At 42.2% G+C, this 24,337-nt stretch overlaps 1 protein-coding gene across 1 annotated transcript in view; it reads left to right on the top strand.

The window, feature by feature from the left end:
- LOC121278247 (protein lin-28 homolog B-like) overlaps positions 1-24,337 on the top strand; it is a 218,530-nt gene that overhangs the window by 81,191 nt on the left and 113,002 nt on the right. The gene's annotated exons all lie outside the window — the stretch shown is intronic.

The following is a 24,337-nucleotide window of genomic DNA, read 5'->3' as shown; positions in this document are numbered from 1 at the left end:
TAGTGTTGAGTGATATAAGGACAAGGGCCGACTATGGAGATAGGGACTGGTCTCACTCTGGACTACAAGTTGTGCTACTTTGACAAATCCCTGTCAAGTTGTCTTTGCTAGTCCCATTATATTGAATTCTATCTTCAAGTTTCAAGTTAAAACATCCCTATGCTCTGTCCTTTTTTATTTAAATTACAGCAAGGCCAGAACCGTCAGGCGTTTAAATGGTCGCCATTACCACTGCTCTTGTCAATGTATTTTGTTCTCCTTTTAGCTTGACCACCTTTAGACAAGGCCAATACACATTTCAAACTCGAGGCACTGCATATTGATAACAAATTTAAACTAGTTTCTGTTAACCTCATAACCTGATTTCTCTGTGCAGAAAAACATTGACAGGTCATATATTTCAGCATTGCTGAAAAAAACAGACATTTTCTTTTGTTGAAGCTTTTCATCTTGCACTCATCATGACAATTTGTAAGCATCCCAAATGTAAAGCTAACAACAATTGATACTGTATGAGAAGAGAGTGCTGATTAATTGGCAAATGGTCTCTGCTTGGTAGAGGTGTGGCCATGGAGAATGCATGGGTTGCTGGTGGGTTGCTGGTGACTGACAGTTAACTGTCAAGCATTGTTTGAAATTTAAACTAGGCAACCTGACTCTGATTGGTCAAGACATTGCCCTGAGGAATGAGCCAGTGAATGGCTGTCACTAATTTTGTTTAGCTGAAACAGGCACAATATGTTAACATGTCCTTTCTGTCTGCAAAAAACAGGGCCCTGTGTATTAATAGATATAGCTTCCAGTACATGCAAATGCGCAACTCTGCAAGCCTGACTGACAACCTTAAATTGGCTGTCAGCTTATTTTAGCATACTGAGGATTATTTAGCAAATGTTGTCCAACTGGGGAATCGCATCTAATGGTGGACACTGTTTTGAGTTTTGTAAGCAAGGGCTAGTTGGGTACATTCTGTATCTTGCTTGCGACCTATGACTAGTTCTACACAGCATAAATTGGCCAAATGATTGGGTGAATTTATACAGCCAGTTTTGAGCAGGCTTTCCACAAGATACAATGAGGGATTCCTTCACATTTGCGAAGACCATTCAGGACTTGCAAATTGGTAGCAATGCTGTGTCCGTGTGCTCATATTCATCAAGATTCCGCTTAAGGAAGCCATAGATATTTACCCTTCAGCACTATATCATGGAGATCTAGACCCGCCACCGTTGCATGAATCAGTATTCATTGAACTTATGAATTTGGCAACTCAAGAGTTGAGTTCAGCTTTAACGACACCATATATGCCCAAATAGATGGTGTTGCCATGAGATCACCTCTAGGCCCAGCTGTCACCAACATCTTTGTTGGGTTCCATGAAAAACGTGTCTTTAATGGGTCAACATCTAACTTCCTTGCATGTTTCTGATATATGAATGATACGTTTGTTACACTTAAATCTGTAGCTCTATGTAATAGTTTCCTTAAATGTTTTATTGGGCTTCATCCTGCGCTCAAATTCACCTTTGAAATGGAGCGGTCAAGTGAACTCCCCTTCCTTGACGCACTAGTTGAGAAATCTGCTGGGGGTCCTCCACCACGGTCTACCGCAAGCCTACCTTCACTGGTCAAGGTACACATTGGGATTCTTACAGTTCCATGCGCTATAAAATTGGCATTATGGGCAACCTCATAAATAGGGCCCGAGTCATTTGCTCACTTTGCAAGCTTGATGCCAAAATAGGGCACATCAAAGGTGTCCTGCGGGATAATGGCTACCCTGATCAAGATCATTTTGCACTGTATATCACGCAAACTCATGAATGGGCCTATGGCCATCACGCTCAGTCCTGAAAAGGGCCCAGTCTACCTCAGAGCTCCCTAGAAGGGCAAGGTATCCCAAAAATTTGCTCAAAACTGGTTGTAGCAATTCGCCCAACCATTTGGCCAATCCATGTTGTGCAGAACCAGTCATAGGGCAAGGTACGCAACCAGCCCACGCTCGCAAAAGTCAAAACACAGCGTCCAACATTTAGATGTGACTCTACGAAGTTCTTCACAATGCTGTATGATGATGAAGACAGAAGTGAATTGGTACCATCAGGCAAGGACCAGAGATAATAGAGGCAGAAGTCAGTGCAGCAATCAGAAAGGTGGAAGCAAGGAAAGTCCTTGGAATCGCTGAAATACCACTAGCGTAACTGAAAACCCCGAATGATAATATTGGGTTGCTGATAGACAAAATTTGCAGAACAGGATTCCTACCTGAGGATCTTAAGCCGTCAGTACTTATTAAGCTCCCAAATAAACCAAAAACCTCTGGTCTTTGGCTGATAGTACCAATTCACTTCTGTCTTCATCATCATACAGCATTTTGATGTACTTCACCCATCATTTCACTAAACTTGTTATTCCAAGAGTAGTTCACCTTCCTTGCTCCTTATATAGCCACTATTTGTGGTTATACTTTTCTTCTCATTTGACAAAGATTTAATACTCTCATACAATGCTTATGTTGTGTCCTTTCTCCAGTTCTTCTATTTCCTTGCAACAGTCTTCATACCACTTTTCCTTTGCCGCTCTGCGTGCTTCACTTATCTGCTTTTCTACTTCTTAGTATTCTTTTATTGTTCTTAATCTGTGTTCAGAGAACAGGACAATAAGCCCCACAAGCCATGTGATGAAAATGATTCTAATAATAATTTTGAAAAAAGTCACAGAATCTTAACGGCACAGAAGGAGGCCATTTGGCCCATTGTATCTGCACCGACTCTCCAAATGAGCAAAGAAATGACCATCTCTAGAAGCACAGATAGATGATAGCCTGTTAGGACTCAGACCAAAGAAAGTAACAGGAGAGGGCAACTTTAACTTTAGAGTAGTCATTGAAAGGCACCTGCAAATACAGAAGCCTGTCTATGTATGCTTTACAGACTATGAGAAGATATTTGATTAGAGTCTACCATCAGAAAATCATGGAGTGTTTGGACAACTAGAAATTGATAGAAATGATAAAAGGATAATTCAGAATCTATAATTGGAATCAATCAACAGTGGTTAGACTTAAAAGCAACTTGAGGGACTGCTTCCCATTCAAAAGAGGAGTGAACCAGGGATGTATTATGTCCCCAAAACCTTTCAACCTATAAACTGAAGGTATCTTCAGAGACAGAGAAGATCTACCAGATTTCAGCATCTGTAGGTTGAACATCAACAACATGAGATATGCAGATGACACCACACCAATTGCAGAGTCAGAAGAGATGCTACAAGGAATTGTGAACAAAGTGAAAGCAAGGAGTGTGGAACAAATGTGAAGAAGACCAAGACAGTGGTGATGAGGCTTAACCCCAGAAATGAAAGTAAAACTAAATGGATAAGCCCTGGAACAAGTGAAAATGCACACACACCTTGGGCCGATCATCACAGACGATGGGAGATGTGATTGTGAAATTCAAAGGAGGATTGAGATAGCTAAGACCAGAATGAAGGATGTGGCAACATCAAAGAAACTGAACCTGAAAGGAATGCTGAGGTGCTACACTTTGTCATTTATGTTATGTGCCTCCATCATGGATGACAAACAAAGAAACTATTGATAAGCTGAATGCATTTGAGATGTGGACACATAAGAGGATGTTCCGCATATCCTACACAGACAAACAAACTAATAAAGTGCTGGAAATGGCTGGAAAAAAGAAGAAATTGGTGCATTATATCAAATAGAGAAAGATCTAATATTTTGGTCAGGCCATTGGAGCAGACAGAGAGTCAATTGTTGGAAGGAAAGATCAATGGAAAAAGCAGGAGAAGAAAACAGGAGAAAATGGATGACGGATATAAGGGCATGTTGCAGTTGGCCTATGTGGAATGTGTAAGGGTAGCACAAGACAGACAAAGGTGGAGATCTGTGGCAGTCAACCTTCTGGGAAGAAGATGCCACCGATGAAAGGGCGAACAATGCACAAAGTAACTGCTGCATTGCTTACAAATCAGTGATTGCACTGCATATGCATTTAGATATACTGAACATGTGGAAGAGACTATATGAATTCAAGTACATTTTTTTCTTTCTATGCTGTTGACCAACTATTTATCATTAAAGATGTACCCTGAAACCCCTGCAAGGCAAGGAATGTGGTAATGCAGATAATTTGGCAAAGACGTAGTTTCCCAAACAACCTTAGCATTTTTAATGACTCTTTAATTATTTGGTTTTCAAGTTGATGCTGCAAGTACTAGTCTCCTTAAATGGCTCAGATGCTTACCAGGTAAACTGAACCATGAAGGCTCCAACTCAGTTACCACTCTGTCTGTCTTTAGCTTGTGTCAGCTGGAGTGGCAGTAAGGACCTGCCAAATGCTATCACCACCTTGGAATTATGGAGGGAAAGATAGGTCGGGTGTCAGTTTTTATACCTGTTTGACTGTTGGAAATGCAGCCGAATGATGGTCAGATGGGTGACCAATTGGACAGCCACCAGTGCAACAAAGAATGGGGTCTTCATAAAAAGAGAGAATCAAATTGGCGAGCAACTAAAAGCATTTGGCCCAATGGGTTCATGAGCAAATGCTCTAACACCACTACAGTTATACATGGCAGAGAGGTCTCAGATGCTTTTCCTGTTTTGTCCTAATCCTCGGGAATGCTGCTGGATACTTTAGCTCAAGAAGGGAACAATTGACCAGGGCTGAGTGTGTTTAAGATGAGTCGAGGACAAGATTGACTGAACCAACAGCAACTTGCATAAGGAAAACAGCCAGGAAGGGAGAGAGCAGGAAACATGACTGAAAGCTTAGACAAAGGAATTGGTCTTGAGGAGAGAATTGTTTCAAATGTTTCATTGAGAAATGGAGAGGTCTGTGGAGGGGTTTCTAAAGAGTAGGACCAAGGCAACTGAAGATTCTGTCACCACTGGGAGGATAAAAGAAAATGGGGGTGCACAAAATACTGAAGTCATAGGAGTGTGGTATTCTGCAGAGGATATAGGACTGGAAAAAAAATGCAGAGATAGGGTGTGACAAGACCCTGGAGGGATTTATAGAGAAATCCCGAGGGTTTTCAATTGGATGACAGGGCCAGTGTAGATTAGTAAAGACGGGAGCAGGATTTAAAATAACAGGATATATGTGGAAGAGTTTGGACAAGCTGGGGTTTATGGAGGTTTTGAGACCAGTAATGAGAGTGTTAAAAGTTTTCAAGTCGAGAGGCAGTGAGAACATATATAACGCTTTCAGCAGCAAAGGGGCTGAGGTTAAGGGTGGAGGCAGCCAATGTTGTGGAGGTAAAATAAGTAGCCTTGATGATAGGTAGGATGTGGTGTTTGAAGCTCAGCTCAGGGTTCAATTGGGGACTAAAATTTAAATCTATTTGTAAATATTAATTAAGTTCACCCATTGAAAATGGCTCTTTGATGGGGTTCAAATGCAGCCAATAGAACCATTCCGATTTTCAGTTTGGCAGGCATGCACCGGAGTTGGCTGCGCACCCGCCAAACTGTCAAAGGCCTATTAAGGCCATTTAAAAACTAATTAAACCACTTAACGTAGCTGCTTGTCCAACCTTAAGGTTGGCGGGCGGGCGAAGAGCCCAAGAGGCCTTCACATTTTTCATGAACCCTCTTCCATGGGCGGAATGAGATTTCATGAATGATTTAAAAGTGAAATAATAGTGATAAGGCACTCCTTTCAGTGGCGGGTGGGTGGGGGGGGGGGGGTGGTGGGGGTGCGTAGGTTGAGGGGAACATTGGAAAAAGGAGAAACCCCAGAATGAATAGGCAGCATTATCAAAGTTTTTATATTCTGGTTGTCAATGACTTAACTACAAGTGACACTGCAACTTGAAATAGTTTACGATTCATTCTTCAGTCCTAAAGTTGACTACTTGAGAAGCAACACAAGTACTGAAAGAACAGGGAGAATTTTCTCCCCGTTGGGGGGAGTTGGGTGGGAGTTGGCATGGGCCGGTGGCTACACGCCGCCATTTTACATGGGTGGGCCAATTAAGGCCCGCTCAGTGTGTCGCACACCTGGAAGCGCTGAGCACTCCCTGTGCGGGAGGGGGGAGTAGGCTGAGTCGGGGCCTGCGCTTTCACGCATGAGCGTGAAAGAATGCAGAAATCTCCCTGAGGCACAGAGCTGCCTCAGGGAGATCAGTTTGAGTTTCGAAACTTTTAATAAAGGAAAAATTAGGACATATCCTCTCATGTGGAAGTGTCACTTGAGCTGGGACAGGCCTATGAATTTTAATGAAAATCTTTATTTCACTTTTAAATAATTCATGAAATCTCATTCCGCCCGTGGAAGAGGTTTCATGAAAAATGTGAAGGCCTCTTGGGCTCTTCGCCTGCCTGCCAACCTTAAGGTTGGACAGGCAGCTATGTTAAGTGGTTTAATTAGTTTTTAAATGGCCTTAATAGGCCTTTGACAGTTCGGCGGAGGCGCAGCCGACTCCGGTGCATGCCTGCCAAACTGAAAATCGGAATGACATGCAGCGACGTCGGGACGCATGCCAGACATCACCGCGCGTCATTTTACACCGCGACGAACAGGCCCGCCCCCGCTCGCCGAGTCGAAGATTCTGGCCAACGTGTGTTCAGAAAATTTTTTATTTATTTAAACTCATACAAAACTGATTGTGTCTAATTTCAACCAGCTTGGTTTTGGATCAGTCGTGATCTAATTGGATGAAGGAGCAAGCTCGAGAGGCTGAATGGCTGAATCCTGCTCCTGTTTTTATGTTTGGCTCAGTATATGGAAATTGTAATGAGATGGTTATCATAATCTGTCACTCAAGCTGGCCCACATACAGGTTTAAAGGGTTGGTTAGTTACCTGTTATGAATTTGTGAAATCCGCCCCCCCCCCCCACCGCCTCTCCAAAATACAGTTATAACCACTTGTGCAATCATTTGAATTTGCATTAAAACCTCTTGATAGACATGTCCGTCAAGCTTAAGGTGGCACGTTGGGTGGAATTTAATGCCCCCCTCCTGGGGCATTAACAAGTTTGGAGTGTGGGGGGCGCCACTTGATTGGGTGGTAGGGTATGGTGGTTTCTTCGGCTGGCTTCTGGCCTCCTGGGGGTGGGGTGCCACATTCAAAGGCACTCGGTGACTTATCAAGGGACACGGCATCAGGAAGCGGGAAGGGTGCTGAAATTCACCCTCCTGCCCTTTTTTCTGAGCCGTCCGCCCTCTTCACACCTCCACCCGATGACCCCATCCCGCCCTCACTCACCAGTGGCCTCAATGATCTTAGGTCTTCCTAGCCTTCTCTCTGGATGCTTTCCCGGTAGCAGCCACCTCTCCTGGTTACATTGCCAGCAATGGAGAGCTACTAGCCTTTGGGTGGGGGGGAGGGTGAGATTTCTGTCCGCGGAGAGCTACTTCCCGGGGAAGGCCCAATCCTGGCCATTCACTGCCTGACAGGCACTTAATTTCTTCCCTTACAGAGGCAATGCGGGACTCCCGCCAGCTCTCCAAATGGTTGACGAGACCTCAGTGGTCAAGATTAAACTCTGCCCATTGCCTGGAATTGATTTCTCTGAGGTTTTGATTTCTTTCTGAAAGAAAACTTATCAAAATAAACTTAAAATAAGTTGGAACTCCATAATCACTGAAATTTATAACAGCACTGAGTGGTTTCTTTGTCTTCTATGTACAAACAATTGCTGGGCACTGCTTCTACACAAAATATCGGTGATCTTGTTGAAACCAGTTGTGCTCACTTAGGACAAGTTGATAACCCTTTTAGCGTTAACTAATACACACTGTTCCCAAAGCTATATTAATATTAGTAACAGTTCAGCAATAAATTGATTACAGTAATGCCTTTAACTTGCTGCCTAGAGAGAGAATTTTTAGCAATGAAATTGAATATTGGCCAAACCTTTATAGTTCATGAGTTTTTGCATTGTACTGGCCAAAAATGTACTGTCACTTGCTCCAGTTAAGACTTTAAATAATCTCCTCATCGTCAGGTGTTGTGATTGAAATGCGTTGAAATACATGAAATTTTAATCTTGGCATTTCTGTTTGCAGCTCTGATAGCCCTACTTTAAAGGAAAGCTCCATCTTTCCAAGCATTTTGAGTGGATGCTTCCATTTAGCTGCGTTGATGCATTCAGTCGTCTTCTTATCGTGTCCACGGACAGTCTATACACGGCTCAGCCAGAACTGGACACATTTTTGCGCCTTGTTGTTGAATTCAGCAAGATCTGCAACAATGCAGGGTTCCTCTAGCAATAGACATTGCAGGAGATGTTGCATAGTCTGTGGCTCAGTTCCACATTCACAAGTTGTCGGGCAGGTTGTATATCCCCATTTGCTTAGTGACACTCAGTGTCATGGCGAGACTATTCACAGCATTGGCTCCTCCCCAACCTTGTGTCACCAAGCTTAACTGCAGCATTTCTATTGAAAAGCACCCTGTGATCAAGTGGCTGTATTATAGGGTACAGTTGCCATTGGGGACACAGGTTGTTGTTGGGGGGCGGGGGGGGGTTGGGGTAGTGATTGGTGTGTGAGGGGTGCCATTTTAAATAAAGAAACAAAGACAACCCTTTCTCTCTGGCTGGCACTGACTCATTATTCCCACCAACAGTACCATGACCTTGCTCAAATAAGGGTTCAGTGGATATTGATCAAGAAGAGAATCCATGGCTCATCATCCTCTCTCCTCGCCACTCGCCAAAGCAGAGGTGATAATACCAGATGTAGCTCCCTAATCACTGCCCCAGCTAAGATGGGACAGAGATTCAAACCTGGTGCCTCCTGAGGCAATAGCCAGGCGGGATAACCAGGTGATGTGGCACACTCCCAAAGAAATGAGCTGTTGTCAAAGCGCGAGGGAAATGAATGATTTTCAAAGGTTTTTAAACCTTCTCATTTGCGTCTGCATTTTGTTGAATTTTCTGAGTTCTGTGCGCTTTTGTCTTTTGCAACCGTCAAGTCTTGCAGTTTTCTTTCTAGTTTTCTGTCATCGTCATACCGTTTTGATGGCCAGGGAAAGGAGGAAAAAGAATATTGTAGATGAGCAAGAGGAAAGGAAGGTTGTGGCACAGGACAGAAAGTTAAGATAATCTCCTGCAACCAGAAATGACACTGCAATCATTTTTTTGCACGTCACCTGGGATATTTGCTGAATTCCTGCAGATATGAGCAGGAAACAGGCTTTGAAAAGGAACCCTACTCGGGTGGCTTCAAAGCAATTTTATAACAGTGATAATAGCAATAACATTGGCTTATAAAAGTCAAACTATCAAGTGGCAAAAAGCATATAAAGAGGGAATGATGAAAGATGACATTTTGTGGACAAATATTAAGTTCCTGAAGCTTTTCTGTAATGAGGTTCTCTGACAGATTAGTGCCCAAGTAATATAATGAAGCAAAAGCATTTCATCACATTGCAGAAACTGAATTTGTTTAAAAAGCAATAGATTCTGAAGTCTGATTCTAAAATTGCTAATTATATTTGCAGCATGCTGTTGATTACTTATTTGTTTGTTTATGCATGCAGACCTCAATTCTGTTATAGTTATGCAGATTACTTCCTGCCAAACCATCTGTTCAACAAAGGTCTAGGGGTGCAAATTTTCATTAGCAGGCCAGTGCTACGTGGCCGGTGGAATTTCAGGGCGGGGGGAGGGTTGAAGGACACCTCTAGGGAATTGGTCATCACTTTCCTACACAGTCCTGCAGTGCCTTGGCCTTGGAGACAATTGGGTCTTTTCAAAAAGAAAACCTGAACCTTGTGCGACTTCAAACATTGTTTTCAAAACTGCAGTGCAACTTACTGCAAAATTGTTTCTTCACTTGGAAGACCTGTAATTAAAATTCTGCTCAATAATATCGTGCACATGTTGCAGAGAAGGTGTGGGTATGGGGTGGTGAAGAATCAGCTGTAATTTTGTTTTTTGGTGATAACCTGGGTGTATTAACACAAGCATTAAATAGAAATAAGATTGATCTTGAGCAGGTTGATTACTGATGGGCGTTTTTGATTAATTTCACCATATCCTTGGTTTTATTAACCCTTGAGCATCAGCTAATTTACATGAGACCATAAGACATAGGAGCAGAAGTAGGCAATTTCTGTCCATCAAGTCTGCTCCACCATTCAATGAGATCATGGCTGACCTGATAATCCTCAACTCCACTTTTCTGCCTTTTCCCCATAACCCTTGATTTCATTGCTGATTATAAGTCTATCTCAGCCTTGAATATACTTAGCGACCCAGCCTCTACAGCCCTCTGCGGTAAAGAATTTCACAGATTCACTAACCTGAGAGAAGTTAGTTTTAAATGGATGCCCCCTTACTCTGGAAGGGTTTACAAGAGCCCCCTATTTACACTACAGGTGAGAAGCTATATTTCAAGCATGATTGCTATTCATGTCATCCTCTTACCTCAGGTTCACCGGCTCAGTAAGAAACAGAAAAAGGCAGACTAGCATCAGGCTAGTGTGAACTTCTGCCGCTGATCCTTTAGAATGGCGTGTGCTGGACTGGCACACAGCACCCAAATTACCAAATAATTGTTGGCACAGATTTCATGTCTTTGGAATATGTGTTTAACCAATAAAGGACTTTTTAAAAAATAATAGGTTTTTGGGGGTGGATATGGGGGTGGTAAATCTAAAGTTTTTGAATTAATGGGTTAATTTGGAACATTTCACCTTGGTCACAGCTTCTACCTTTCACAAAGTGCAATAATTCTGAAAGGTACTTTTTTATTCATTTACTCTTTCATACGAAGTATCACCAATATTTTTTGTCTATCCCTAATAGCCCTTGAACTGAGTGGCTAAAGGACGTTAGTGAACCAGATGGGTTTTTACAACAATTGATAGTTTCATAGACTAACCTTCAATTCCAGATTTTTATAAATTGAATTTTAATTCCACCAGCTGCCATGGTGGGATTTGAACCTGTGTCCCCAAAGCATTAGGCTGGGCCTCTGGATTAGTCGTCGAGTGACATTACCACTTTGTCACCTTCTCTCCTTTCATTAAATACTGATGGGTCTGCTTCAGCTGATTCTTGGGGCCTGAACAGTCAGCTATTCTGGGTTTCCAAGTCTCCGATTATACGCTGCTCTTTTTTTGTTTTATTTCTTTACATTGGCCAATGTATCCTGCAAATAATGCTGATGAAGTGCTTTACTATATGTTTTAACAAACGCCAGCTTCATCTTAATCTGCTTCATCCTCGTACCTACCACATCCCAATCATTAAAACATGAGGTGCGCAAGTGAAGATTGTTTGAAAGGACAGGTAAAGAACTGGAAGGTAGAACAGAAATCATTGAGTTAGCTGAGACAGGGCCGTGACTGAAGTTACCAAGACTGGCACTGATGGGTATTCTAACCAAACATCTAAAGATGGTTCTGAGAAGAGAGGGGAGCGATTAAGACAATGGTGATAGATTTTTACACCGGAGACAATTTCAAGATTGATTTAAAATTGATGTTTACAATTACCTAAGTGTCTAGAGAATAAATACTTGAACAGAACTACCCTAACTGAAGGTGAGAGAATATCTGTTAAATCCAGTCTTAGTATTTGCTAGGGTTTTTTTTAAACTGCTCTTTAAATTTGGGGGAAGTCTTGTTTTTCATCTGCTGTAATATTATGATGATAAATTTATAAACACGCATCAAGCATAACGAATGTTTGAGACATATGTTTTCATCTTGCTGCAATGCTGGTATTTATTACCTGTAAAGATTAAACTCACTTATACAGGGTGGTGGTTTACAGTTAATTAATCTTTAAAGGATACATCTCTTGTTCATTGTTTAACCTGGCAATAGTTTACTCTGTAAAAGGTGATGTCTATATGAGTATTGTTTCTTGTCGCTGTAGTACTTATTTATATTACATGACTTGGCTCCGCAAAGACACTTTTTACTCCTTTTATTGTGGTTTGATTAATATGAAACTGAGGGACACAGTTCATGTTTGGAAAAATCACAAGAGCTTATCTGAAGACAGGAGCACAGTAAATGGAATTAAACTAATTGTCATGAATACTTTGAAGTTAGTTTGGAAGAATGAGTCTTCTTGCCCTGCAAAACTATATGGTCAAGAATTTTATGCAGTTTGTAAACAAGGGTAAGCTTCACCCATCCCAATAATTATGATAATAAGTCCCAGCAGTTGACTCTAATTCTGAAGCTTTTCGCAAACAATGGCTCTTAAGTCTACACTAGCATTAGGAATTTTTCTTGATAGCTAATTTAATGTTCATTTCGCCATATTATCAATTAATAGCTATGTTGATTGCTTATATTGTTGCAATGGAAGACAGACAGGTCTGTGCAGCTTTACCTTGGAATGTTCATAATTTGTTTTTGCTCTGGTTTCTGTCTACTGCCTTTATTATCAATGGGTGTATTTTGGTGCCACACTGAAAAAAGAGACATGTCTAAGTTTTTTGTCTTGCACTCATCAGGACGCTCGCAAGAATACCGATATAAGGGGAAAACAACAACTTATACCGTGTGTGAAGAGAGTGCTGATTGTTAGCAAGTGGCATTGCCATGGAGGATGCACCACTGATGGTGACTGACAGTTAACTGCCAAGCATTGTTTGAAATTTAAACCAGGCAGGTTAATCCTGTTCAAGGCACTTTCTTCAGCACCCTTCAATCAGCACTCTCTTCACAAACAGTATAAATTATTGTTTTCCTCTTATATTGGTATATTTGCGAATGTACTGATGAGCACAAGATGAAAAGCTTAGACATGTCTCTTTTTCTCAGCAATATTCAAGTACTGTACTACCAAATGACTACTTGATACTATTAATAAACCATATAAGTAAATAGGTTAATATAGACATTAAATTTAAACTATGTTGTATATTATGTACTCATCGTTCCACAACTAGCACTTTCCCTCAGTATTTCACCTAAGTGACCCAAGCTACGTCCCTTCCTTCCACTAGCCAATCTGGCCAAACATCCTTTAATGCTGCCCTCTGCCCTAGCCTTGAAATCTAGTTTCCCTCCTATCTTCCCACATACTCTCTCTGACCTCATCTTGTCCATGAGACCCACCTCCTATTCCCTTGATCCTATTCCCACTAAACTGCTGATCACCCAGCTTTCCCTCCTAACCCTTATGTTAGTTGATAATATAAACGGATCACTTCAGGTGTTGTTCCTCCCTCCTTTAAATCTGCCGCCATCACCCCATTCCTCAAAAAACTAACATTTAACCCCAACCGGCCTTGTACACTGTTGTTCCATCTCCAACCTCCCTTTTTTCTCAAAAGTCCTTGACTGTGTTATCACCTCCCCAATCTTTCCTGGAACTCCATGTTTGAATTCCTCCAATCAGGTTCCACCCCTGCTATAGTACAGAAACAGCTCTTATCAAAGTGACAAGTGACATCCGGTGTGTCTGTAACAAGGGTAAATATTCCTGCCTTGTGAGTCCGTGGCCTTCAACACAGTTGACCACGCTATCATCCTCCAGTGCCTCTCCACAGTCATCCAGCTGGGTGGGGCTCCTCTCGCATGGTTGTATTCTTAGCTATCCAATTGTAGCCAGGGAATCACTTGCAAAGGCTTTTCTTCCTGCTCCCATGCCATTACCTCTGCTGACCTTCAAGGATCAATACTTAATCCACTCCCATTTTTCATCTATATGGTGCCCCTTTGTCAGGTTGCCAACTGTGATTAAATGTATTCCTGGAGTTTTCATCACATGACTTGCCCCCATGCTCTGCCATTAGTTGGCCAACACGTCCCATCCTTGTGACACACTGCCATCCTACACCAATTAGAAAGCAGAAAGACTCATTATCCAATGGGATGGTGCTTTACTGTCAGCCAAACAACCCTTTTCCCCCATTGTCAATATTTTTTATACCTTGAGTATTGCTCACAGCAAGTCTTGTTTTGCTGTCGGCCCTGTGGCTGATTGCTCACTGACCTACATTGGCTCAACATCGAGCGCATCTTGACTTTAAAATTCCCATCCTTGTTTTCAAATCCATCCCTGGCCTTCCCCTTCCCTATTATTGTAATATCTTCCATGCAGTCCTCTAATCTTTGTCTCCTGTGAACCCCCAATTTTAATTGCTTCACCACTGGTGGCCATGCCTTTAGTTGCCTAGTTTGCCAATTCTAGACACTTCCCATCTTGCTGACACTTCTCCACCTTTCTACCTTGCTTTCCTCTTTTAAGCCTCTCCTTAAAACTTACCTCTTTGACAAAGGTTTTTGTCACCTGACCTAAAATCTCCTTATGTGGCTAAATGTCATACTTTGTTTTATTATGCTCCCGTGAAACACCTTGGGATGTTTCATTCCGTTAAAGATGCCATATGGCTCATGTATGAGGCCACTGTGAAGCATAGACACAGTTTGTGAACAGGAGCTGGTGTCAGGGGTGTTGTTTCAGAAAAATGTTTCTTTTTCGTTAGGAAATCCTATTCACCAGCAGAAATTCATTGCATTCTTTTTTAAAAGGAATAAAACTGCTATTGTACGTTATCCTATTGCCCACCCTTTACCTGGTAATATATTCCATGGGTGGAATTTTACACCAGTGGGATTTTACAGTCCCGCCAAAGTCAATGGAGTTTTGAACCCGTTTATGGCCCTGCCCCATATTTCTAAATTCCCTTCTACTGATTTTCATGTTGACACCACTCCCTATAGTCCTTGAATCCATTGCCTATCATCTAATTTCTTCAGAACCCTGAAAGTTGGAAGATCTCTGTCCCCCACCATTCTGTTCTCAAGAGAATAATGTCACAGGTTGGACAACCTTTCCTCAACCTTCCTTCCAAAGACCAAGAACCAGTCTTGTAACCCAGCTCTGAACTCCCTCCCATGATTCTATATTCCTACCAGCAATACAGATTGAAACCAAACAATATTCCAGATCTATATTCTCAACAAGATGAAATTAAGTTTCAACATCATCGTTAATCTGTAACTCAACCCATCGATTATCTTTCCTACTATTCTATTTGTTTTCATCACCATCTAAAAGTGTTGCGATATTTTTAATCTTCAGGCATGGCAATATCTGTGGAGAGAGAGAAACAGAGTTAATGGCCAGGATTTTACATTGGTCAGGTGGACTCGGCATGAGTAGGCGAGGGAGGTCGAGGAGCCGACCGCTGCCCGCGATCGGTTTCACACCGCAATTTCTCTCAGGCGGGTCAATTAAGGCAATTAGCAATTGAACATTGTGGATCGTGAGCGGTGAGCGCTACCTGTGCAGGTGGGGGGAGAAGGAGAATCTGGTCCAGCGCTCTTTCGTGCATGCGCGCAAAAGAGCACTTCCATCTCCTTGAAGCACGGAGCTGCTTCAGGGAGATTGAAGCACTTTTTTAAAAAATTATTAAAGGACGTTAAAAATTGAATGAAACATGTCCCCATGAGATGGAGCATGTTTTAACCATCAAAAGAAGGTTTTTATTTAATTTGTCATAGCTTTAGGAAACCTCATCCTGCTCGTGGATGAGGTTTCCTAAAAAATGTTAAGGCCGCTTGACCTTTTCGCCTACCCGCCAACCATTAGGTTGGAAGGGCAGTGTAAATTTGAAATTAATTAGTTCGTTATTGGCCTCAATAGGCCTTTTGGTTATCGGCGGGCATGATGCCAACTTCGGCTTGTGCCTGCCAAACAAAATGTGCAATGACGTCGGGATGCTTGTCCAACATCATCACGCGTCGTTTTACGCTTGGCCAGGTCAGGTGCATGCCCACCCACCCACCGAGCTTGATATTCTGCCCTCTGCTCCTATAGGATTCATTGGTTCTGTACAGAGTGTATGGGCAGGGAAGTGCCATTGCTTGGCATGGAGGTTGTGAGGGGCTATGAGGTTGGGTGAAGGGCATGAGGTCACATGAGTTGGCATGGATGGGGTACGGAGTGTCTGTGAGGAGGTGCAGGGATGTGAGTGGTGAGGGCTGGAAGACTGTTTTTGGGTTTGCTGTCATTACTGCAACTGGGAGAACTGAAGCGGTCCCCTGTGGCTGCCTCCGAACTCTTTCTGGGGACAACCGGCCCGACGTCAGTTAGCATCAGTACCACTGGAACAAAAATCCAAGGAGGGCGGGCTATGCTGGGAAATTTCCCAACTCCTGCCTCCTGGCTCTAGGATGAAAATCCTGCACCATCTTTCTTGGCTCCACTTTCCTGCCATACCTCGATATGCCTTGATTCCCTTAATGTCAAAAAGCTTTCCTCTTGCTTTTTTACCTAATAAAAATGAAAGTCTTGCATTAATATAACACCTTTCATGACCTCAGGACATCCTAGTATAGCCAATGAATTACTTTTTGAAGTGTAGTCACTGTTGTAATAAATGGTACCAATCTGTACACAGCAAGTTTCCACAAACTGCTATATGATAATGACCAGATAACCCATTTTTATGATGTTGATTGAGGGATAAATATTGACCAGGACACTGGGGGATATCTACCCCTCTCTTCTTTGCAATAAAGCTATTAGATCTTTTTATGCCTTTTCTGAGAGGGCAGATCGGGCCTCGATTTAATGCCTCCTAAAAAAGAGAGCACCTCAGACAGTACAGCACTTCCTCAGTACAACACTGGAGTGTCAGCCTAGATTTTTGTTCTCAAGTTTCTGGAACCACAACTTTCAGGCTCAGAAGTGAGAGTGTGCTATCAAGTGTGCCATGGCTGACTCTACCTTTTAATAACTACAATTACAACAACAGCAACAACTTGTATTTATAAAGCACCTCCATCATAGTAAAACACCCCATGGCGCTTTATAGGAGTGTTTTAAACAAATATTTGTCACTAAATCACTTACTATATTAGGGCAGATGACCAAAAGTGGTCAAAGATTTGCTTTTAAAATGATAAAGGAGCACCTTAAGGGAATTTTAAGGAGGGAATTCCAAAACCTCGTACTTTGGCAGCTGAAGATATGACTGTCATTGGTGGAGCAATTAAAGACGGGAATGTTCCAACATTGGAGATCTCTATTTTGAATCTACTGAACAATTGAGCAACAAAACCCTCTGCGACCAGGCGTTCCAAATTCAGCCCAATATTTTGCCATCTATCCCATGGACTTTATGCTACAGCCAAAAGTGTTAAATGCCTCTCTACAAAATTATCTTGTGAACATTGGATATGTGGCCTCCTTTAAAAATGAACCATAAAGTGATCAAGCATAACCTGCCCATGCTACACACTTTATGGCTCTATCTAAGCAGCTCTTGTCCTTTAAAACTATCCCTTTATGCTATCACCCATCTACCCCTTGAGCATTTTCTCTACAACTGAGGTGTCACAGTTCTATAATTTGAGACGATGCTTGCTCCTGTTTTTAATGATAGAAATCATATTTGCTACTCTCCAAACAATTGGATGTTACCAGCTTCCATTGTGCTTTGAATAATAATCAGTGAGGAAGTTCCCAAATTCCTCTGTTCATCCTACCAGTAACTTCTGTATAGAAATCGCCAGAGGTCAAAACTATATCCAACCTATTATTTTTCTTAACCTATTATTTTTCCTTGTGATGATGAGGGTTTCCAGTTTAATTTCTCCCTGCTGCAACTTCAATTTTCTCTCTCCTCTTTCAGTTTTATTCCATGTTGGAAAATGGGCGCAAATTGAGCAATTTCACCACTTTTTTTCCCCCAGGCCCCATTTCTTCCAGCATCACTGGTAAATGATCTAATGCCCTTCCACGCTTTTCTCTTGCTTCTGATGCACTTAATGAATGCTCTGTTATTGTTCCTTATATTTCCGCTGTATTCCCCTCGTGCTTCCTCTCCATGCCTCATTAGTTTCTTGGTGGTGTCCCTCTGATGCTGTGCTTCCTATATTGTTCCTTCGCTGCACATATTGGAATTTTATATGCCCTTTCTTTCCCCTTAATGCCTTTCGTGACTCCATTTTACTCCTCCTGCTTTCTCCTCAACTCATTTCTTGGAGAAACAACTCCTGTAATGTAAAAAAATATGGGCCAGGATTTTCCCTTCGTCGGGCGGGAGCGGAGGCCGAGCCCGGCAGCCACCGTGAAACGGGCTCACCGCCCACGAATTCACACTGGCTGGCCAATTAACGGTCATCCAGCGTGAAAGGGACACTGAAAGACCCAGCGCTGCCGGGTTGGGGGCAGGAAGAGACCGAGCGCGGAAGTAGCTGAAGATTTGGACAAAGGAAAATAAAGCTTTAATAAATGATGTAAACATGTCCCCACATGTGACTCAGTCACATGAAGAGGGGCATGTTTAAAAGGAAGTGGAAACCTTTTTTGTGTGTTTTTTTACTTACCATTGGAAACCACATCCTGCCCATGGATGAGGTTTCGTATAAAATGCAAAGGCCGCCTGGCCTTTTCGCCCATCTGCCAACTGAATGGTTGAGTGGGCAGCGAAAAATACAACTTAATTAATACTTTAAGGGCCTTAATAGGCCTCTTAATTGTTGGCTGCCAACTCTGGCGCACGCCCACCGACTGAAAGATCATGAGAGTGCGCAATGACATCAAGGGGCTTGCCCGACTTGGTCGGGCACGTGCCCACTTGAGGGACGTAAAATCCTGACCATGTTTAAGTTAATTTGTAGTATTGCCTCTTTCCATTCATTTATGAAAACAGCTTATCACACCACTCAAACCTTTTTATGTTCATTCTCTAAATTTTCTCTCTTATGGTCAAATCTATTGCATTATTATACGTAATACAGATTATTCAGCCCAACAGGTCTCTACCCATGTTTATGCTCCATATACCTCCTCCAATTGCTCTTTAGCTTAACCCATCAATGTATCATTTTATACCTTTCTCCATCATGTACTTATGTAGCTTCTACTTGAATGCTGTTCACTTCAACCGCACACTCTATAGTAGTGACATCCACATTTTAAACACACTACGTAAAGAGATTTCTCCTGAACATCAGGCCCCTCAATCTTGTTTTTATTTATTAATTCACGGGATGCGGGCATTGCTGGCTAGACAAGTATTTATTGTCCATCTCTAATTGCCCTCGAGAAGGTGGTGATGAGCCAACTTCTTGAATCACTGCAGTCTTTCTGCTGTCAGGAAGGGAGTTTCAGGATTTTGACCCAGCAATAGTGAAAGAACAGTGATATAGCTCCAAGTCAGGATGGTGTGTTGTTTCGAGGGAACTTGCAGGTGGTGCTGTTCCTATGCACCTGCTGCCCCTGCCTTTCTAGGTGGTAGAGTTTGGACAGTTCTATTGAGGAATCCTTCGTGAGTTGCTGCAGTACATCTTGTAAGTGGTACACACTGCTGCCACTATGCGACAGTGGTGGAGGGAATGGATGTTTAAGTGATGGATGGGGTGCCAATCAAGCGGGCTGCTTGTCCTGGATGATGTCGAGTTCCTTGAGAGTTTATGGAACTGCAGTTATCCAGGCAAGTGGAGAGTATTCCATCACACTCCTAGATGGTGGACAGGTTTTGGGAAGTCAGGAGATGAGTTACGATCTACAGCATACCAAGCCTCTGACTTGCACCTGTAGCCACAGTATTTATATGGCTAGTCCAGTTTAGTTTCTGGTCGATGATAGCCCCAAGGATGTTGATAGTGGGGGATTTCAGCGATGGTAATGTCATTGAATGTCAAGGTGAGATAGTTAGATTCTCTCTTTTTGGGAATGGTCATTGCCTGGCACTTGTGTGGAACGAATGTTCCTTGCCACTCATCAACCCAAGCCTGAATATTGTCCAAGTCTTGCTGCATATGGATACGGAATGCTTCAGTATCTGAGGGGTCGCGAATGGTGCTGAACATTGCCTGGCACTTGTGTGGCTGATGATTGCACAATGAACATCTTCAACAAGAGAGAATCTAACTGTCTCCCCTTGACATTCAATGGCATTACCATCGCCAAAATCCCCCACTATCTACCCTGGGTGTTACCATTGACAAGAAACTGAACTGGACCGGCCATACAAATACTGTAGCTGCAACAGCAGGCCACAGGATTGAAACGCTGACTGAATAGTGGAGGGAAGGTCATTGATGAAGCAGCTGTCGATGGTTGGGCTGAGAACACTAACCTGAGGAACTTATGCAGTGTTGCCCTAGACTGAGATAATTGACCTCCAACAATCACAATTGTCTTCCTTTCTGCTAGGTATCACTCCAACCAGTGGTGAGTTTTCCCCTGATTCCTATTGACTTCAGCTTTGCTAGAGCTCCTTGATGCCACACTCGGTCAAATTCTGCCTTGATATCAAGGGCAGTCACTCTCACCTCACCTCTGGAGTTCAGCTCTTTTGTCTGGATCAAGGCTCTAATGAGGTCAGGAGCTGAATGGCCCTGGCAGAAACAAAACTAAGTGTCAGTGAGCAGGTTATTGCTGAGTAAGTGCTGCTTTGTTTGATAGCACTGTCGATGATATTGTTTTACTGATGATCGAGAGTAGACTGATAGGGCGGTAATTGGCCGGGTTGGAGTTGTCCTTTTTGTGTACAGAGCATACTTGGGCAATTTTCCACATAGCTGGATAGATGCCAGTGTTGTCGCTCTACTGGAACAGCTTGGCTAGGGGTGCGGAAAGTTCTGGAACATAAGTCTTCGGTATTATTGTTGGAATATTGTCAGGGCCCATAGCCTTTCCAATATCCAGTGCCTTAGCCATTTCTTGATATCACATGGAGTGAACCAAATTGGCTGAAGACTAGCATCTGTGATGCTGGGGACCTCGGGAGGAGCCTGAGATGGATCATCCATTTGGCACTTCTGGCTCAAGTTGGTTGCTAATGCTTCAGCCTTATCTTTTGCATTAATGTGCTGGGCTCCCCCATCATTGAGGATGGGGATATTTGTGGAGCCTCCTCCTCCAGTGAGTTGTTTAATTGTCCACCACCATTCATGATTGGATGTGGCAGGACTGCAGAGCTTAGATGTGGGATTGCTTAGCCCTGAACTTGCATGCTGTGTCCACTCTTTGGTCTTGTTGCTTCACCGGGTGACATTTTTACGTTGATTCACCTGGCTTGATGGCAATGGTGGAGTTGGGGATCTGCGGGGCCACGAGGATGAATACAATTCTGCTGCTGCTGCTAGCCCACAGTGACTTGTGGATTGTACATATTTGAATTGCTAGATCTGTTTGAAATCTCTCCCATTTAGTATGGTGATGCCACACAGCATGATGAAGTATATCTTCATTGTGAAGGTGGGAACTTGTCTCCACAAGGATTGTGCAGTGGTTGCTCCAACCAATACTATCATGGATAGATGCATCTGTGACAGGTAGATTGGTGAGGACAGGGTCAAGTAGATTTTTACTACTTGTTTATTCCTCTCCATCTGCTGCAGACCCAGTTTAGTAGCTATTTCCTTTAGGACTTGGCCAGTTCAATCAGTGATGGTGCTACTGAGCCACTTTTGATGATGGACATTGAAGTCACCCATCCAGAGTTCATTCTGTGCCCTTACCTCCCTCTGTGCTACCTCCAATTGGTGTTCAACATGGAGGAGTACTAATTCACCAGCTGAGGAGGGAGGAGTGGCTGGCTTGGGGCTGTGGCGTGCGATAGGTGGTAATAGGAAGGAGATTTAGTTGCCCCTGTTTGACCTGATGCCATGAGATTTCATGGAGCCCAAAGTCAATGTTGAGTACTCCCAGGCCAACTCCCTCTCAACTGTATACCACTGTGCCACCACCTCTTATGGGTCTGTCCTGCTGGTGGGACAGGACAGGGATGGGACATTGTCATGCTCACAGAATCTTACCTTACAGATAATGTCTGGCTGTTGTTTAACTAGCCTGTGAGACAGCTCTCCCAATTTTGGCACAAGCCCACACCCCGATGTTCAGAAGGAGGACTTTGCAGGGTCGACAGCGCTGGGTTTGCTGTTGTTGTTTCTGGTGCCTAGATTGATGCCAGGTGGTTCGGTTTCATTCTTCTCTCTTCTAGGGAAAGCATCCTCAGCATGTGCAATCTTTCCTAGCAGGTATTACTTCTCGGTTATGGTATCATTCTAGTATATACCCTTTGCACTCTGTGTCAGCTGTGGCTCAGTTGGTAGTACTCTTTCCTCTAAGTCCGAAAATTGTAGGTTCAAGCCTACTCTGGTATTGAACATCAAGATCAAGGCTGACACGCCAGTCCAGGATTTAACAGGTGCTGCATTGTTGGAGATGCCGTCTTTCAGTTGAGGCCTTAAAACCGAGGCTTGGTCTCCCTCTCAAGTGGATGTAAAAGATCCCATGGCACTATTTTCATAGAAGAACAGGGAAGGTATCCACAGTGTCCTAGCCAATATTTACCTGTCAATCAACATTACAAGAACAGATTATTGGTCAATATCAAATTGCTGTTCTAGGGAGTTTGCTGTCCGCATAATGGCTTTAATACTTCATACGTTATAACAGTGACTACTGTAAAAGCACTTCATTGGTAAAGGTCATAAAACATGCCATATAAATTCAAGTCTTTATCTTAAGTTTTGCATACTTCTCTGCTTTCAATTCTACCTCTCTAGAAATGAAAATCATTTTGTTTGCTTTTTTAAATGGCCTTCTTAATTAGCATCACTATGTTAAATGAAACAAAAACAAAAAGTGCTGGAAAAACTCAGCAGGCCTGACAGCATCAGTGAAGAGAAAGACAGAGTTAACATTTCAAGCCCGTATGACTCTTCTTCAGAACAGCATACAGACATGAAATTTTAACTCTGTCTTTCTCTCCACAGATGGTCAGACCTGCTGAGTTTTTCCAGCACTTATTGTTTTTGTTTCAGATTTCCAGTATCTGCAGTATTTTGCCTTTAACTAGGTTTAATGATCTGTCTGTACCTCTAGGTCATTCTGTTCCACTACCCTATTTTGACCCTTAGGGCCTGAATTTAACTCTGTGCAAGTGGGTGGGGTTTGAATGAGTTAAAATCTCACCCTTATTTTTAAAGATCACATGGCTTCTTTATTCACCCTACCAAAACATATTATCTCATACTTATCTATATTTTAGTTTAGTGCTAATTACAAGCCCATTCTGCAATTTTTAATAATGTCTTTCTACACTTTCTTTCATCCTCTATATCAACTATACCCCCACATTTGGATGTCATCGGCAAATTTTGAAATTATGCTTTGATTCCTGAGTACAAATTGTTTATGTAAATCATGAGCAACAATGGATCTAGCTCCGATCGTTGTGAATCACCACTTCCTACCATTTGCTAATCCAAAGAATTGCTTTATCCCCTGCTCTCTGCCACTTGTGCCCAACTCCACATGTTATGACCATTGTCATTAATCGACAATGTGCTACCTTATCAAAGACTTTTTCGGAATCCAAGTATAATACATCTACTACGTTGCCGTTATCTATCCTTTCTGTTACATCTTTAAATTCAGTAAGATTGGTCAAGCATGACCTTCACTTTTGGTATCTATGATGACTACTCTTTATATTTTTATATTATTTTCAGTTTCTTCATGTTCTTCAATTCCACTTAGGATTAAGGATTCCATTATCCTTCCTACACAGGTTATTAAGCTCATGTCAATAGTTTCCTGGCTAGGAGCCCATTAGGGTCTGCCAGCCCTCTGGAACTGATTAGCTTTTATATATGTGTAGTAATGTCTCCGCTATCTCTTTCCTGACTTTTTTTTGAATACGCAGTATCCGTTAAGACCAGGGGTCTTATTCTCTTTTAGTTTATTAATTATCTTCTCCATTTCTATCTTAAATGACTATATGCACTTTGATCTCTTTTTCTTATGTCATGTTCACTCTGTTTTATTTCATCTGTTGAATACCAAGGTAAAGTAATTATATAATATTTCTTCCACTTTGCTATTATTTCTTGTGAGTTTATCATGTGTATCATTTAGTGGCTTTGTTGATATCCTGATTTTTCTTTTCTACTTTAACCAGCTGTAGAAAACTATTTTTATTTTTCATGATCATTTATGTAGTTTCTCTTTGCCGCCTTCATTATTTTTTTTGACTTATTTTGTAACCTTTCTGTATTTCTTTGGTCATCTTCTCCCAGTGTATGTCTTTTTCTTTAGGTTCAGTTTTTTCCCTTATTTCTTTAATTATTTATGCTATGTCAGTACTGGCCAGTTTATCCTTGTTTTTTACTGGGATATATACTTGATTGACCAATCGTTTAAACATTTCCCATTGATGTTCTACACCTTTGTCAGTAATTTATTCCAGCTCATTTTCCTTAGCTCTATTCTCATCCCCTTTTTTTTTCTCCCAATTTGTTACTTTGGTTCTTATCTTACTCGTGTTCTTCTCAATCATTATCTTGAATCTTATTGTGTTCTGAAGGCTGTGGCCTAGATTTTCCATTACATTTATTTCTTTTAGCTTTTCTGGTTAATTT

The sequence above is a fragment of the Carcharodon carcharias genome, chromosome 5, assembly GCF_017639515.1.
Source record: "Carcharodon carcharias isolate sCarCar2 chromosome 5, sCarCar2.pri, whole genome shotgun sequence".
Taxonomy (NCBI): Eukaryota; Metazoa; Chordata; class Chondrichthyes; order Lamniformes; family Lamnidae; genus Carcharodon; species Carcharodon carcharias.
This window is presented reverse-complemented; position numbering and strand designations above follow the sequence as displayed.